The following is a 16,010-nucleotide window of genomic DNA, read 5'->3' as shown; positions in this document are numbered from 1 at the left end:
GGTTAGCATATGCAAGGCAAATGCCCTACCACTTGCACCACCTCTCTGGCCCCTATAGTCTTATTTTAAAATATATATCTAAATATAAAACAGTACTTGTCACATGAATATCTTAATATTTAACATCAATATCTTAATATCTTAATAATAGTATGTACTGAGAAAAGCCTAATGAGACTTCTGTTTTTTACAATATGATGACTCACACCAAACTTAAATTTTCATTTATTTGGAGGAAGAAGGTTGGGTCTTACCAGTTATGTTCAGTGTCTACTCTTAGTTATGTATTTAAATGTGATCATTTGTCAGTGTAGGGGACTGACTATAGATTGCCTGCAGATTTAAATGAGGATCAAAATAATTCAATATGAGCACATTAATCTCTATACTAGTTGAGTATCAGAAATTAAAACTTGTGGGGCCGGACAGGTGGTGCAGGGAATAAAGAGTCTGCCTTGTGTATGCTAGCCTAGGATAGACTTCAGTTCTATCTCCCAGCATATAAATATGGCTATCCCAGCTCTGCCCCGCCCCCTCCAGTGGATGTATAACTGATTTCCTTCCTGTTACTCTCAGCCTGTGTCTATCTAAACCTATAAGTGTGTTTCCTGCATAAAGCCTATTTCTAGGTTTTGTTTCCTGATCCAACACTTTATTCTGTGCTTTTTTAATAGGAGATTTTAGTCTATTGACATTTTAGGAAATTATTGATTTGAGGGTTGTTGTATTGTTATATTGAGTAGTGTTGTTGTTGTTGTTGTTACAATTAGGTGTTCGGTTTGTGTAATTGATCTCTGAGTAGTTCAGTTAGAGTTAGTTTGGTTAGCACAAATATTGTGAGTCTTTTTTGTCTGAGAATCCCTTCCTCAGATGTAAATGAGAGTTTTGCTGGGTTTTGGACTTGAGATTGGACGTTTTTTTCATTTAGTAGTTTAAATGTGTCATTACACTGTCTTCTTGCCTGAATTGTTTCAAATGGATGGACTGGTTTGATTCTTTTGTTCCTTCCTTTGTACTTGAATTTTTTTCTCCTTTATTGCTTTGAAGAATTCATTTCTCTCTTTGGTGTTGCCATTTGGATTACTATATATATTGGTGTTGATATGTTAGGGTCTATTTTCTTTGGTACTCTATTTTCCTCTTGAAATTTTACAGCAGACTCCTTCAAAGGGTGGGAGATTTCTCTGTCATTATTTCCCTCACTACTTGTTCTTCTCCTTTACATTTTTCCTTCCCTTATTGTATTTCTATAAGGCATAAATTATTTCTTTTGTTTTTGTTCATTAAGTACCTTACATTTTCTTCCAATGTCTTATCTCTCATTTTTTATTGCCTTCTTTTTTGCTGCTGGCTTGCATTTTGGTTTCATGTTTATCTATGCAATTTTATGTGTGTAATTCTGCTATTATGTCCTGTATCATGTTTTTTAGTTCTTATTTTCATTTGTATGAATTATCTCATCTTCTGATAGAGTTCTTCTCTGAGTGTTTGAATTATTTGTATATGGATTTTTTAATTTCTTTAGTTAGTGATTTCTTAAATTCCATTGCTAAGACATTAATTGCTGATTTTAGGTCCTCATCTACAGGGTTATTTCACTTTGGAGGATTTGGAAATTTGCTAGAATTTCTCTATATATCCCCAACTGCTAGTGTCTTCCATAGTTTCCCAATTGTTCTTTCTCCTTGGGTGGGTTAGAGTGATGGAGTTTCAGGGTATTTTTTAAAAAAAAATAGTCTGTTTAATTGTATAAGAAGTGGTTGAAGTTTTGGGTTTTATATATACTAGTAAGGGAAGTTACCCAGTTATAATAGAAATGTTCCAAACTAGCATGTCTGGTTGGTCTTCTGGTTTGGGAATTGTATATTTTCTAAGGGAAAAAAAGTTAGGCCCAATATGATTAGAACCATCTTATATGAGCTGAAACGTCTGTGGGTTTTGTGAGGCAGTGGAAATATAGCTTTTCTTTCTTGTGCTGAGTGAGGGCTTTTTTTAAAGACTGGGAGGCCTACAGGTGGAAGGTTTTGAGAAGAACTATTCTGTGAATGCTCCAAATTTAAGAGGTGACTCGGTGTTCCCTAACCCTGCCAAGTTAGGAAAGGTTGGGGTGTATTTTGTTTTCTAACCAACCTTTCTTTTCTATGTGGGATGTGGGGCTTTGGTGTGGGCAGCTGGGAATCATTTATACATTTGTATATATGTATGTATGTATGTATGTATGTATGTATGTATGTATGTATGTATGTATGTATGTAGCTTTAAAACATTACCTGAATGTGTTTGTAAACTGTAGAAGATGATAATTTTTTCACTAGTGGAAACATTTAAGTATGCTATAATAAATGTAAATATTAATTTACACTATATTTATTTTCCTTAGAATTAAAACCTACAATGCTCATAATTTATTTCAGGTTTTTCAGTCAAGGATTATACCTGGAAGGGCAAGGCACCCATATGGAATACCTGGATCAAACCTACGTAGGTGACTTGCAGTCAAATACCATATGTGCTGTACTATCTCTCCATTCCCTTTTTGTAGTTAACTCATAATAATAATAATAATAATAATAATAATTTGACTCTACCAAAATTATAAACAGGGCTGGAGAGATAGTGCCCCGGATAGGGTGTTTTCTTTGCATGAGTCAGATCAAGGTTCAATCTTTGGCATTCCCTGTGCACCTCCAAGTGTAATTCTTGTGTGAAGAACCAAGAGTAATCTCTGAAGATCACTGGGTGTGTCCTCTGCATAAACAAACACAAAACCAAACATTTATAAAGTTTTTCAATTTAATGTTATTCAGCAGAAGTTTATAGAATATAATGCCATAGTTCATTGTATAGTTAGAAGAGTATAGTCTAAATCAAAGTTGAATGTATTGATGTTAGTTTAATTTGCTATGATGAACACTTACTATTTTCATTGAATGATTTTGTAGTACTTATAAGTATAAAACAGTTTAGAGACATTTTGTGTATGATTCTTCTAAAAGTTAGAAGATCTGAAAATGACCAATATTTTACTTATCACAGTTGGCTAAAATTTGTTAATGTATAATCACTTTGTATATAGTCCCAAAAGACCCGTTTGTTTCATTTCCCAATCTTTTACACATCACTTATTTGTCATATCATATAAGTATGTACCTCCTGATCTATGTGTTAATATTTAAAATGATATACCAGCTATACTCTATATTTTCAAAATTGACTAGAATCTACAGTATATTTCTTTAAGAGAATTATGTAATGAGAAGTCTGTCTCTTTAAGAAGAATAAAAATGAGACATAGTGTTCAAAAATTTGTCTATGTCAATTTCAAGTAAAAAGAGACATTATAAGATAGGAATTAGATCATGGTAACCAGTAGATGATCGTAATATATTTCAAAAGTTTATTCAGTTATAAAATGCCCTTGTTTCTTTTACTTCCTTCATATAGCTGGTTAAGTAAATAAAGAAACTGTTTTTTGTTTTTTTCTTGAAATGTGGGATAGTATCCCAGACATGATATCACTGGGAAGACTAATAATAAAATAATATATCTTTACATTTTGACTATGAATTTTATGTGTGTATTACTAATAGACAATTTCATTAAGGATTAATTACAGAAAAAATACCCCAAGGCTTCTTGAATCATCTATGCAAACACCATTGAGTGCATTTTCTAATCTCATCATGATTCTTTGCAACTTGTGAGATTCTGTATGATGTGTGTGTTATCTATGTGATTATCCCAATCATTGCATGAAAATCCTGGCTATAACAATAAGTTTTTATACAATAAATCTATATGATCAAATAATATCTATAACATTGGACTCTGAATTGACAAAATTTGGCCTCAAACTCTTTATATATATATACATGCATACATATTCATACATGTGTGCACAGAACAGGAATAAGTATTGTCTATTACATAATATACATAATAAATCGATATGTATTTAATATATCACAATATATAATATATATTGTGTTCATTTTTCTGTTATGAATTTCTAATTACTGAAGAAAGATCTTGTTAAACTACAATAAACAAGTATATCAAGATATTCACTAAAACACATTTTGTTTATTCCAATAGTTCTGTTGCATCTACTCTGTGTGACTGCTTCCTGCTTTAAGCATTTTATTGCTAATTGTGCACAAGTCCTAGGCTTTGCTTACTTACTTGTTCAAGGAATGATAATTCACTATTAGGTCTTTAATAGATAGATTTTTGTGCTGATTTTGCTTTCATTTGATATTCTCTGTCGAAATATGACTCCCCCCATTACTAATGAAAGAAAATTGAGGAAAGCTGGCTCATTATCTCTTTCTCCTAGGACGTATTCCTAGTCTATTTGTTTCTATATTCACTTTGCCATTTATCAGAACTCTCCTCTGAGCTGTGGCAAACCAAAGGTCATTTAAAAATCATCCTTATAAAAAATGAACTGCTGCTTGAGCATTGGTAGGACACTTACTTTCCCTATGAAAAATTATAAATCTCACAAGCAATAATTTACAAAAGCTCATGGATATTATCATATGCAATATTGTGAAAGGTAACTGATCTAATAAGTGCTTATTAAATGATTTAATGAATATGGTTGCTTGATATGACAATTTTCTTTTTATATGTAAATAATGCCATTTAATGCAAATACATTGAAAACATAGACTTCAAAATTTGCTTTGTAGTTAAAACAGTGACTTAGAAAAAGCAAAATTAGCAGTTTACCCCATTATTTTAAGACAGACCACTGCATTTTAATTTGAGTTAATGAATAGTTTTATATATTAAATAATTAAATGTTACCACAAATTAAAAAGAATAATTCAAAATATTCCCATACTTTCTCAATTTACAAACAAAACAAAAATTTTCAACTTCTAAATAGTATTCTTTAGTGCTGCTAGGAGTTTCATATTTATTTTAAAACCTTTTTAAAAAATGTCAGAAATAATTAAGAAAAAAATCTTATGTAAAGTTGTTTATAACAAGTATTTTTGTACATTAGTTAAAATTTGAATAACCTAGGAAAGTTGGCTTAATTATAAGAACTTAAAGTTATTTTACTTGTAATAACATAAGTAATTTCATTAGTGGCAGTGATATAAATGTTCTTCTAAGACTAAATTTTATTATTAAGCCAAATCATTTTAATTGATATTGAAAATTATAAAGGGCACCTAATTTCTGTCCTTATTCACTGATAATCTCTAATAATCACCAATAAAATGTTTTTAAAATTTATATTTTAATTAAAACTATGTTTTCATATACTGCCCTAATTTTCAATGTGAAAATAGTCTTTTATTTCTGTTATATAATGTAATACAAAAAGGGTTTGAGTTAATGATAGTTTTCAGCACCTTAGTTTTTCTTTTATGATTACATTACTGATCATTTTTGTGCTACATTCAATAACCAGTTCTGGAGATACGTATTATTTTTATTTTAAAAAATCACAAATAAAACAATCAAAGTAATCTCAAAAGTCATTTACTCCAAAGCTGCATTTTACATAGAGGGTATTTGAGGGTCAGAGAAGTTCAATGATTTGTGTAATGTGACAAATTTAGTTGATTACAGAGTTGAGAACAGACTATACCAAATGATTTTAATTTTATGATTATCTTATGATTTTTAGAATTAGATTATAAATAATTGTAAATATTACTTATATTTAATTTTTATTTAGTAGAAACTTGTCATTTATTGCAACATCAATGAAAATTCTATGAATATACAGAGTCAAAACAAGAATAAATTTATTTATATTTTCTTATGAAGTAAATTGAAAGTTATATTAAAGAAGGATTACTGTTGTTAGCTAATTTTGTAACTGTATTGGCCAAAGAAATCTATAATGACAACTTTGAAGCATGAATGATGTGGAAGAGTTATGGATATTAATTCAGTTTTTCCATGTGGTGTTCAGTGAAATATTATGCTTTGGAGTCTGTGTGGGAGTGTATCTAAATATAGTTGTTATTTTGCATTTTTATTCTGCAGTATCTCAGACATATTCATGGCAGAGAGAAAAAGAAATGTCTTCACAAAGGCATTATTTTTAATAGAAAGCTGAGAGGTCATTTCTTCAACAGCCAAAGCACAGTATGGCTAAAAACAAAAAGTCTACTTAGTTCTGTTCTTATTTCAACTTCTCAACTCTGTTCTTCCTCTAAGAATATCTACATAGCCTCATCTGTACTTTTATTTTTCCACATAGATACTAGATTTTTTGAAAAATCTTACAATAGAACCTAGCTAATTATTTAACTTAAAAATTACAATTGATCAGTCTCGTACAACCCTGTGAAGATACTAGATGCTGATGGGTTGATGAAGATCAATATCTAAGTCTTGGGGCCAGAGCTGTTGCGCAGGCAGTTGGCATCTGCCTTGCCAGCGCTAGCCTAGGGCAGACCACGGTTCTATCCCCCGGCTTCTTATATGGTCCCCCTAGCCAGGAGCGATTTCTGAGTACATAGCCAGAAGTAACCCCTGAGGGTCAACGGGTGTGGCCCCAAAACAAAACAAAACAAAACAAAAGTCTTGAGTAGAAATTGTAAACTTTTAAATTAATAATATAAACTTGAGCCAGTGCTATAGCACAAGCATTTGACTTGCACACAGCTGAACCAGGTTTGATCCCTGAAATCCCATATGATCCCCTGAGCCTGCCAGAAGTTATTTCTGAGCTCAGAGCAAGGAGTAAACCCTGAACACTGCACAACATATACTTGACTCATTTTGCAGGGTGTATGTTTTGTGGGTTTATTGTTGTTGTTGTTGTTGTTATTATTATTATTATTATTTTGGTTTTGGGTCATACCCGGCAATTTTCAGGGGTTACTCCTAGCTCTACACTCAAAAATCGCTCCTGGAAGGCAAAGGGCGACCATTTGGGATTTCGGGATTTGAACCATCTGTCTTGGATTGGCTGCATGCATGGCAAATGACCTACCACTGTGCTATCTCTCCAGCCTCGTTTTGTGTGTTTGTTTTTTTTTAATAAATTATTTTTTAAATAATAATTTCTTTAAGCACGATAGCTACAGAAACATTCATAGTTCAATTTCACTGATCGAATTTACACCACCCTTCACCAGTGTAACTTTCCTTCCCTACACTTGCCTGTCTTCGAGATAGGCATTCTATTCTCTCTCACACAATCAATGCCATGATAATTATTGATTCAGTTATTTATCAAACAGTCCTCACCACTCTTTGTTGTAAGCTTCATATCATGGGCAGATCTTTCTAAATCTTATCTCTATTTTCTCTGGGTATTATTATATTGTTTTTAATTAATATCTTTATTTAAGCACCAGGATTACAAACATGTTTGTAGTTGTAATTTAGTTATAAAAAATTGCTCCAGAGTGATAGTACAGTGATAGGTATTTTTCTTGCATGCTACTGATCCAGAACAGGCTTGGGTTTGATCCCTGTTGTCCCAAGTGGTCCCACAAGCAGGAGCAATTTCTGAGCACAGAGTCAGGAGTAACCCCTGAAAGCATCACCGAATATAGCCCAAAAAGAAAAAAATCGCAAAAGTACAACACAAAAATGCCTTCCACACAGCTATATTCATTTCAAGGTTATTTACAATAGCCAGAATCTGGAAACAATCCAGATTCTCAACAACAAATGAGTGACAAAGAAATTATGTATATACAATGGAATACTATGCAACCATCAAAGAAAATGAAGTCATGAAATTTACCTATACATGGATGGTCATGGAAACTGTTATGCTAGTTAAATGAGAGGGAGATAGATAGACACAAAATAGTCTTACTCATCTATGACTTTTAAATAAAATAAAAGACATTGTTGTAATAATACCAGAGACAATAGAGATGAGGACTGGAAGGACCGGCCCATGATATGAAGCGTACCACAGTGTGGTGATTTTAGCTAGAGAAATGGCTACCCTGACAATTATCATGGCTGGTGCATGTTTTAAGAAATAACTACACTAATAGCTATTATGAAAATGTTTATAAGTGAGAGAAGTAGAATGCCTCTCTTGAATACAGACAGGGAGTGAAGGAGGAGGGAGATGGTGGCACTGGTGGTGGAATGTTGTACTGGTGAAAGGAATGTTCTTTTAATGACTGAAACCCAACTACAAGCATGTTTGAAATCATGGTGCTTAATAAAGATATTGTTAAAATTATCATGTGAATCTTTCTTTTCTTTTTCTTGGGGGGGGTCACACCCGGCGATGCTCAGGGGTTACTCCTGGCTGTCTGCTCAGAAATAGCTCCTGGCAGGCACGGGGGACCATATGGGACACCGGGATTCGAACCAACCACCTTAGGTCCTGGATCGGCTGCTTGCAAGGCAAACGCCGCTGTGCTATCTCTCCAGGCCATGTGAATTTTTCTATATATTTTTAATTCCTCGTTACCTTTCATATCCCAAATTTGTATGTTGATTATATTTGCATGCTTTAATCATTGTTTAGATGGTACATTCAGCTGGTGTTATGTATTAAAGAACCATCATAATTCAGATAAGGGTTTACCACTCTTTTAAGTTTTGTTGGAAATATTAAACCTGATCATGAAGGTTCTTTAAGGTGATGACTTTGAGCACCATCATAAGAAGATCTCATGGCACACATTCAGAATTTCTACAAGGCATTTCTGCACCCCACTGCTGTTGCTGAAGACAATGCAAATGAACAATGATCTGGGTCTATAAATGCCAGTAGTTAGACAGAGGTAAAATTTCCTTTTATAAAGGATGAATTTACTTTTTCAGAGGATTTATCAGGTAATATGCTACTGCACTAGGGATCAGAAGATACTGAGGCCACAGTCTTTGTGCCTTTTGTTCACTTAAAAGAGGTGCCAAAGATCAAGGAGAGAAGAGTGGTGGGTTACAAATATAAATTCTGTGTGAAATATACCGGACCCTCCAAGCCATCTGCAACCACTTCCACAAACAGGTCGAGTAGGGCAGAGTCCCTGATAATCAGAAGGTCAGAGACGCTTCCCACTTGTTCTGGAAGCTGCCCAAAAAAGAGCTCTGGCACCCTGGTAGACTTGGTGGATGGTGAACACGGCTTGTTTTATGAAATGTTGGAGGATGAAACTCACTGAGGGGTTACTGGAGTCAATGTAACAGAGTCCTGATGTCCATGCAGAGTCTCTGTTCTCACAAGAGGATCCATCTGGTCTTGGCTATGTTCACCAGTGAGGACAAGTTCAGCCATGAGTATTGCTCCTTTGTTTCTGCTTTCAGGCACAATTTATATTGCCATTTACAAACCCACCATGGACACCATAAACCATTCAGATGCAAACTGTTTCTTCAAGTCCTACTAAAACAGCCAGCTAAAAAATTTACGTACTCAAAACTCATGGTGAAAACATGCCATCATGTGTTTTGGTGCTCCTTCTCCATAACAATCAGCCAGTCGAAGGAGAAGTCCCTCAAGGTTCACAGAAAAGCTCTGTCCATCCCCAAGCCACAGTTTGTTAGCCTCCTCTCCTAATATGCCATTAGTCCTCCAAAAAGGCTTCTCCAACTGAAAAAGTGGAAAACTCCAAGATATCCTACTCTGATCTTTCAGATATTCAGCGTCATTTGAATCATTCAGTTGCTCTGGCAAGAAATCACAGCTGGATTAGCCTTGTGCCTCATTTGAGGGTTGCTTGTGGCACTGAACAGAAAACAAGCTGTTATTCACTGAAAATTCTGTGAATTTTCTTCTTGCTACATCTATAGCATTAGGTATCATTAAAGGCACAAAAAAAAAAAAGGAAAGAAGCTCTTTCAGAGCAAAGACTGCTCCCTTTACATTGGTGTTAAATCTGCTTTTACTATGCACATGGAAATCAATAACTCATTTGTACCACAGGAAGGTCCCAAATACCTTAACTATACTCTCTGCCTCTATCATACCAAATACAAATGCAACATGTTTGGTCATATCATGCTTCACCAAGAAAAATGAGTGACTCCCTATTGAATTATGCCATTCAAAACTGTTCAAAATACTTGAAGGGAATATTTTTCCACTGTCATAAGTGTGCCTTCTTCTTCAGAGATGAAGGTTTCCAGCAACACAGAAAAGTATAATGAACTGAAACCTTATAAAAGCAGTTATCTACTATCAGACCAAGCAAACAGAGGAATTGGACATCTGCCTTCAGGATGAACATAAAGTAAGCTGTAACATCGAGTTGGTTGGATTGATAAACTTGAGCTAGTTGGAACAGATGAAGGAAAATATTGAGAGCACCAGTAGTGAGGATGAGGAAAAAGAAGAGAAAAACTTCAAAGGAAACAGTGACTAGGATACAAAGGCTAGCCATGTAATGGGAGAAACTATTTACAATATACCCCTGTAATGAAGGGTTAATATTTAAGATTTACAAGGTACTGACATAATAAGAAAAATACATAATCCCCATCAAAAAATAGAGATCAAAAACAAACTTAAGAAAATTTCTTCAAGGAAGACTACAGAAAAAATTCAAGTGCTTGACAACAGATGAGTGGTTAAAGAAACTGTGGTATAGGTACACAATGAAATACTGTGCATCTGTTAGGAAAAATGAAGTCATGAAATTACCTATACATGGATGGACATGGATATTATTATTCTGAATTAAATTAGTCAGAGGGAGAGGAATAGACATAGAATAGTCTAACTCATCTGTGGGATTTAATAAAACTAAAAGGCATTATTGTAATACTGTCCAGAAACAATAGAGAGCTGGGAAAACCAGCTTGCCACAAAGAGTAGTGAGTGCAGTTAGAATAATAACTGTACTGACAATTGCCATAATAATGATAGTTAAAATTAATCACTCTGGATAAGAATGGGGTGCTGAAAGGGGATAAAGTTATATGTATGGCAAGCCATGACATGAGAATAATGCAAACCACAATGTTATAAAGGAAAAAGAGAGAATGTGTGTGTGAAAGAGAAGCAGAATACCAGTCCCAGAGACAGAGTGTGGAGACAGAGTGTGGAGTATGGGTGGAAATGGGGTAATTGAAGGCAGGAAAATGGCATTGGGGGAGGGTGGTGTACATTCTATGACTGAAACCCAACTATGAAAATTTCTGTAACCACGGTGCTTAAATAAATAAATTTTAAATCATTTTTATTGTGATCAAAAGTGAATAACAAATCTTTCACAGTAATATTTGAGGTATATAGTGACAATTTATCATTCCCACCACCAGAGTTTTCCTCCCTCCACCCCTTTTCTTAACATGTGTCCCATATCTCCCTCCTCCCCCCTTCCCCCCAGAGTGCTAGCTTAACTGTTTCCCTCTGTGTATAACTTGTTGTAGATGGGGTACCAATTTTGTTGTTGTTGATTTTGGGTTTGGTATTAAGTGTGATCATTTTTTATTTCCACTCAATGTTCATATAGCTGTTTGTTCCTGGTACCATTTGTTTTTATTTTCCCCCTCAATTCATGAGACAGAACAAGATGATTCAAGTCATGTGGTTTTGCTCTAAGAATAAATAAATTATGTTTTAAAAAAGAGATAAACAGCAAGGATGAGGTAGATCTAATGTGGTTTTCTGACGAAAGGGTCCCTCTGAACACCAAGAAATGTATACCCTGTAAATTTTGTAAATAGGTGTTTTCCCAGGACTCTGAGTAGGAGAGACACGTGCTAAGACATGACATGCCATTTAATGACATCAAGGTGGTGAGAAGGGTTTAGATCCTGCTGAATGAAAGTGTAGAAGACAACATTCTGATGTCCTCTGTAGAGAAGGGAAATAAACAGGCCTTAAGAATAAACTCTTCCCTCAGGGATGAAGTCATTACTATCTGTGTAGTAGTTTGTGACAAATCTCTCCTGGAATATGCAGAGGCCAAAAAAATCAATAAGGAGTTAAAATTGGGGTCGAGGATTGGGTCCAAACCCGGTGGCTCTCAGGGTAACTCCTGGCTCTCTGCTCAGAAATCGCTCCTGTCAAGCATATAGGGACCATATAGGATGCTGGGATTCCAACCACTATTGGTCGTGGGTAGGCTGCTTGCAAGGCAAACAAACGCCCTACCATTGTGCTGTCTCTCTGGCCCAGGAGATGAAATTCTTAATCAAACCTTACTTGAACATGATAAAAAAAAATGTGGGGCCAGAGAAATAGCATGGAGGTAGGGCGTTTGCCTCTCATGCAGAAAGACGGTGGTTAGAATCCCGGCATTCCACATGGTCCCTGAGTCTGCCAGGAGCTATTTCTGAGCAGAGAGCCAGGAGTAACCCCTGAGAGCTTCCAGGTGTGACCCAAAAACAAAAAAAATAAAAAAAAAAAAACAAAAAAACAAAAAAAAAAAGAAAAAAACAAAAAAAAAAAAAGAAAAACCAAAAAAAAAAAATGTTGGGATTGGGGGGCTGGCTTGAGCTTCAAAGTGAGGAGAGGGAGAGAAAGGCAAAAGAAAAAATATAGAAAAAGTGTTTTTTAGGACTGAACCATCTATTTTCAATGCACTAATACCTGTGTGAGTTAGTTATGAAAATTAAAGTTATTTGAATGATTGGATTATGTGGCTCTTAGTATCTTCCAGACCTTCAGTGAGAATGTTTCATTGGTGGTGCATTTGGGAGGCCTCAGGAGCATGGTGGTCCAGGGCAGTGTTGGATAATCTATGTGTAAACAGAGGTTCTGTGACATAAAAGAATTGTCTTCAGGAAACAAAATTTTTGTTTCTTTGTTTTTGGCTACACCAAGTGGCGCTCAGGGGTTACTCCTGGCTCTGTGCTAAGAAATTTCTCCTGGCAGGCTTGGGGGACCATATAGAATGCTGGGAATGGAACCTGATCTGTCCTGGGTCAGTGTCCTAGGTCACAAATGCCATATCACTGTGATATCACTCCAGCCACAGGAAAAAAACTTTTGGACACACACCTTTCAGTGTTTTTTTCTATTTTAATTCTTTAAAAATTTTCAAGACCTAACTGCAGCTGCAGTAAGAGAAAAATAACAACAATAGCAAAACTATAAATAAACGATTAAAAACAAAGAAATTTGCATGTTATGACAGACAAGGTCTCTAGTTCCAGAAAAATCATTGAATTTGAATAAAACTTCAAGCCTTATTGATGAGGAATTTAAATCAATTTTTCATGGAATGACCAAGGAAATTAAGTAATAATTGAAAGAGCAATTCTATTAATTAAATATGAACTGACCAAGGTATCAAAGTACATACTAAAGAAATTGAATGCATTAAAAATACAATAGCAATAGCAATTCATATAAACAGAATTCAACATGTGGAAGAATTGTAATCAATGATATTGAAGACAAAACACCATTCATAACCAATAATGAAATGACAAAAGAGAAATAAAGAAATGGAACATATAAAAGATCAGTGATAGATAATAGCAAGTGGCACAATATTTGACTACCAGAAGACAGAAAGGAGAATTGGGTGAATAGTTGGCAGAAGAAATAAATACAGAGAACTTTCCTAATTTCTGGAGAGAAATACCTACAGATACAAGAGGCACAAAGATAAAAACACACACAGAGCCAGAAGGAAAAAGTACACCCTCAAATAAAGGGAAACAAACAAGAATTGCAGCAAGCCTTTTATATACCTTTTATAAAAAACTTTTATCAGGGCCAGAGAGATAGCATGCCTTCCATGCAGAAGGTCATTGGTTCGAATTCCGGCATCCCATATGGTCCCCCGAGCCTGCTAGGAGCTATTTCTGAGCCTGGAGCCAGGAGTAACCCCTGAGTGCTGCCGAGTGTGACCCAAAAACCAAAAAACTAAAATAAAATAAAACAAAACTTTTATCATTTGATACTCGCTCATTTATTTATTTTTGATAAAATTAATTCTTTAACTGAAACACCATGAAAACAGTCATACATATCCAACATCATTCCTTCACCAATCTACATTTCAATCACCAATGTCAGTATAACCTTTACACAATCCCTCCTACCCTCTCCCCTGCCTGCCTCTGTGGCAAACATTTTTTGGGGGGCCAACACGGCAGTGCTCAGGGGCTACTCCTGGCTCTACACTCAGAAATCGCCTTTGGCAGGCTCAGGGGACCATACAGGATGCCGGGATTCGAACCACCATCCTTCTGCATTCAAGGCAAATGCCCTACCGCTGTGATATCTCTCCTGCTCCAGTGTGGCAAACATTTTTAATGACTATCTTTTTCTCTTTCTGATCCTATCTTCACTGTAGTAGAAGCTTGTAGAACTGTGGTTTACACTATTATTACTGAAGTGGTATAATACTTATCACTTTATCTCTTTCAGCATTAGTTCTTGTCCAGAGAACAACTCTCATTGTCAATGTGGTCATTTCTCTGCCCTAACTGCACTCCCCTGCTCTTTGTGTCAAATCCTATCATGGTCTGGTTTTCCTGGCCTTCATATCTGTATCTTAGTATTATTACCATACTATGTTCTTTTCTAATATCCTGATAATAAATGTTATCAATCTATGTCTATCCCTTTCCCTCTGACTTGTTTTTCTCAGTGTACTACTTTCCATGACCAAATATTTCTTTTAGGCAAGAGAATGCTGGATTCAATCCACTTTGACATGTTACCTCTAATTGGTACATTTAGTCCATTGACATAGAGAGAGATTATTGTTGTAGAAATTTGTTCCATTTTTTTGTGGAATTTTGTTTTTGTGGGATTTTCATTATCTTAAATTAGCCCCTTAAGTTCTTTAAAAGTTGGTTTTGAGATTGAAAAGTTCACATATGAACAAATGTTTATATGTATAAATATATTTTATATAACATATATAATATATTAAAGTTATAATACATATAAACTATTGAGTTTTTCAAATTTGTCATTTCTATTTAAGTCTCCTCATTTCTACTCTCATAAAGTCTTTAGTCTTATTGACTATCTGTCCCAATTTTTCTTTGAGTTCCTTTAACATTCACAACATTTCTTCTCTAAAATCCTTATCAGAAGCTATATAGGTGGTGGGTTTTCAGAATTACTATCTCCATTTGCTAAGTGCGGTGTGTTTCTGCATTGTTTTCCCATTGTGACCTTTGCAGTAGGTGGTGCCTTTTATAATGCCGTGTGGTATGGCTTAATGACTGAAATAAAAGTGTGGCCACATAGTAAAAAGTGTTGTGTATGTAAATATTTTAGAGGATTACTATGTTACTCACCCTAAACTGATTGGTGATTGTGCCCTACCCTAGGGTGTGACCTGGCATTCTGCCCCCACCCTAGGGTAGTACCTGATTCTGCTTCCACCATTGGTTGGTATCAGATCCCACCATTGGGTGGTACCTGACTCTGGGGGATAAAAACAAGGGTCTGTGGAAGGCCGAGGCTTTTTTGCTGGAACTGAGGCTGAGTCTTTGGACTTCAGTCTTGTCCACCAAATAAAGCTAATATTTCCACGAGCCTGACTGTCTGCGAGCTGTTTACCCGCCGTTTCACCTCAGAACTGTCGGCTAGACAGGGTGGCAGACGCGTGCTCCGAGCTGGAGGAGAAAGGCCTCATCCTCCATCCCTCCATCAGTCAACCTCTTCAGGGGCTGACTTGCAACAGTAAAAAGAAGCAATCATGTTCTTATTTTTGTTCACTAGATATGATAATGCCACTTCTAAGTCACAAAAAAAGACCTCTCTGCCTGTCTGTCTCTCTTCCTTAGGTTCTTGTGATTATGCTTTTTGTTTGTTTGTTTGTTTTGGTGGATCCTAGCTGGGACGACTAGAAGATCTCTCTCCTCTTCCTGATGCTTCACTTTCCCTTGGGGTTCAAAGACCTGGGTGTGAAAATACTCCTTCTGAATCACAAATATCTCTTCACAAAGAGAACACAAAGAGGACCATGATGGAAGTCTGTCTGTCTGTTCAGTTTCTTGAGACAGTGTGTCCATATGATACCTTATAACCCAGGGAAGTGTAAAAATACCATATTCAAAAGATTAAATGAAATAAAGCCTGACAAGCCTAGAGTCTACTAGCCAACAAAGAACCTTTTCAGCAAACTAGAACTGGCACA

At 35.4% G+C, this 16,010-nt stretch overlaps 1 pseudogene; it reads left to right on the top strand.

Moving 5' to 3' along the window:
* The window catches only part of LOC126008573 (zinc finger protein 462-like), a 93,661-nt pseudogene extending 79,321 nt beyond the window's left edge, over window positions 1-14,340 (top strand).
* Window positions 14,341-16,010: the final 1,670 nt, after the last annotated feature.

Source organism: Suncus etruscus, chromosome 5 (assembly GCF_024139225.1).
Source record: "Suncus etruscus isolate mSunEtr1 chromosome 5, mSunEtr1.pri.cur, whole genome shotgun sequence".
Taxonomy (NCBI): domain Eukaryota; kingdom Metazoa; phylum Chordata; class Mammalia; order Eulipotyphla; family Soricidae; genus Suncus; species Suncus etruscus.
Note: the sequence above shows the minus strand (reverse complement) of the source record. Positions and strands in the feature narration are given on the sequence as shown.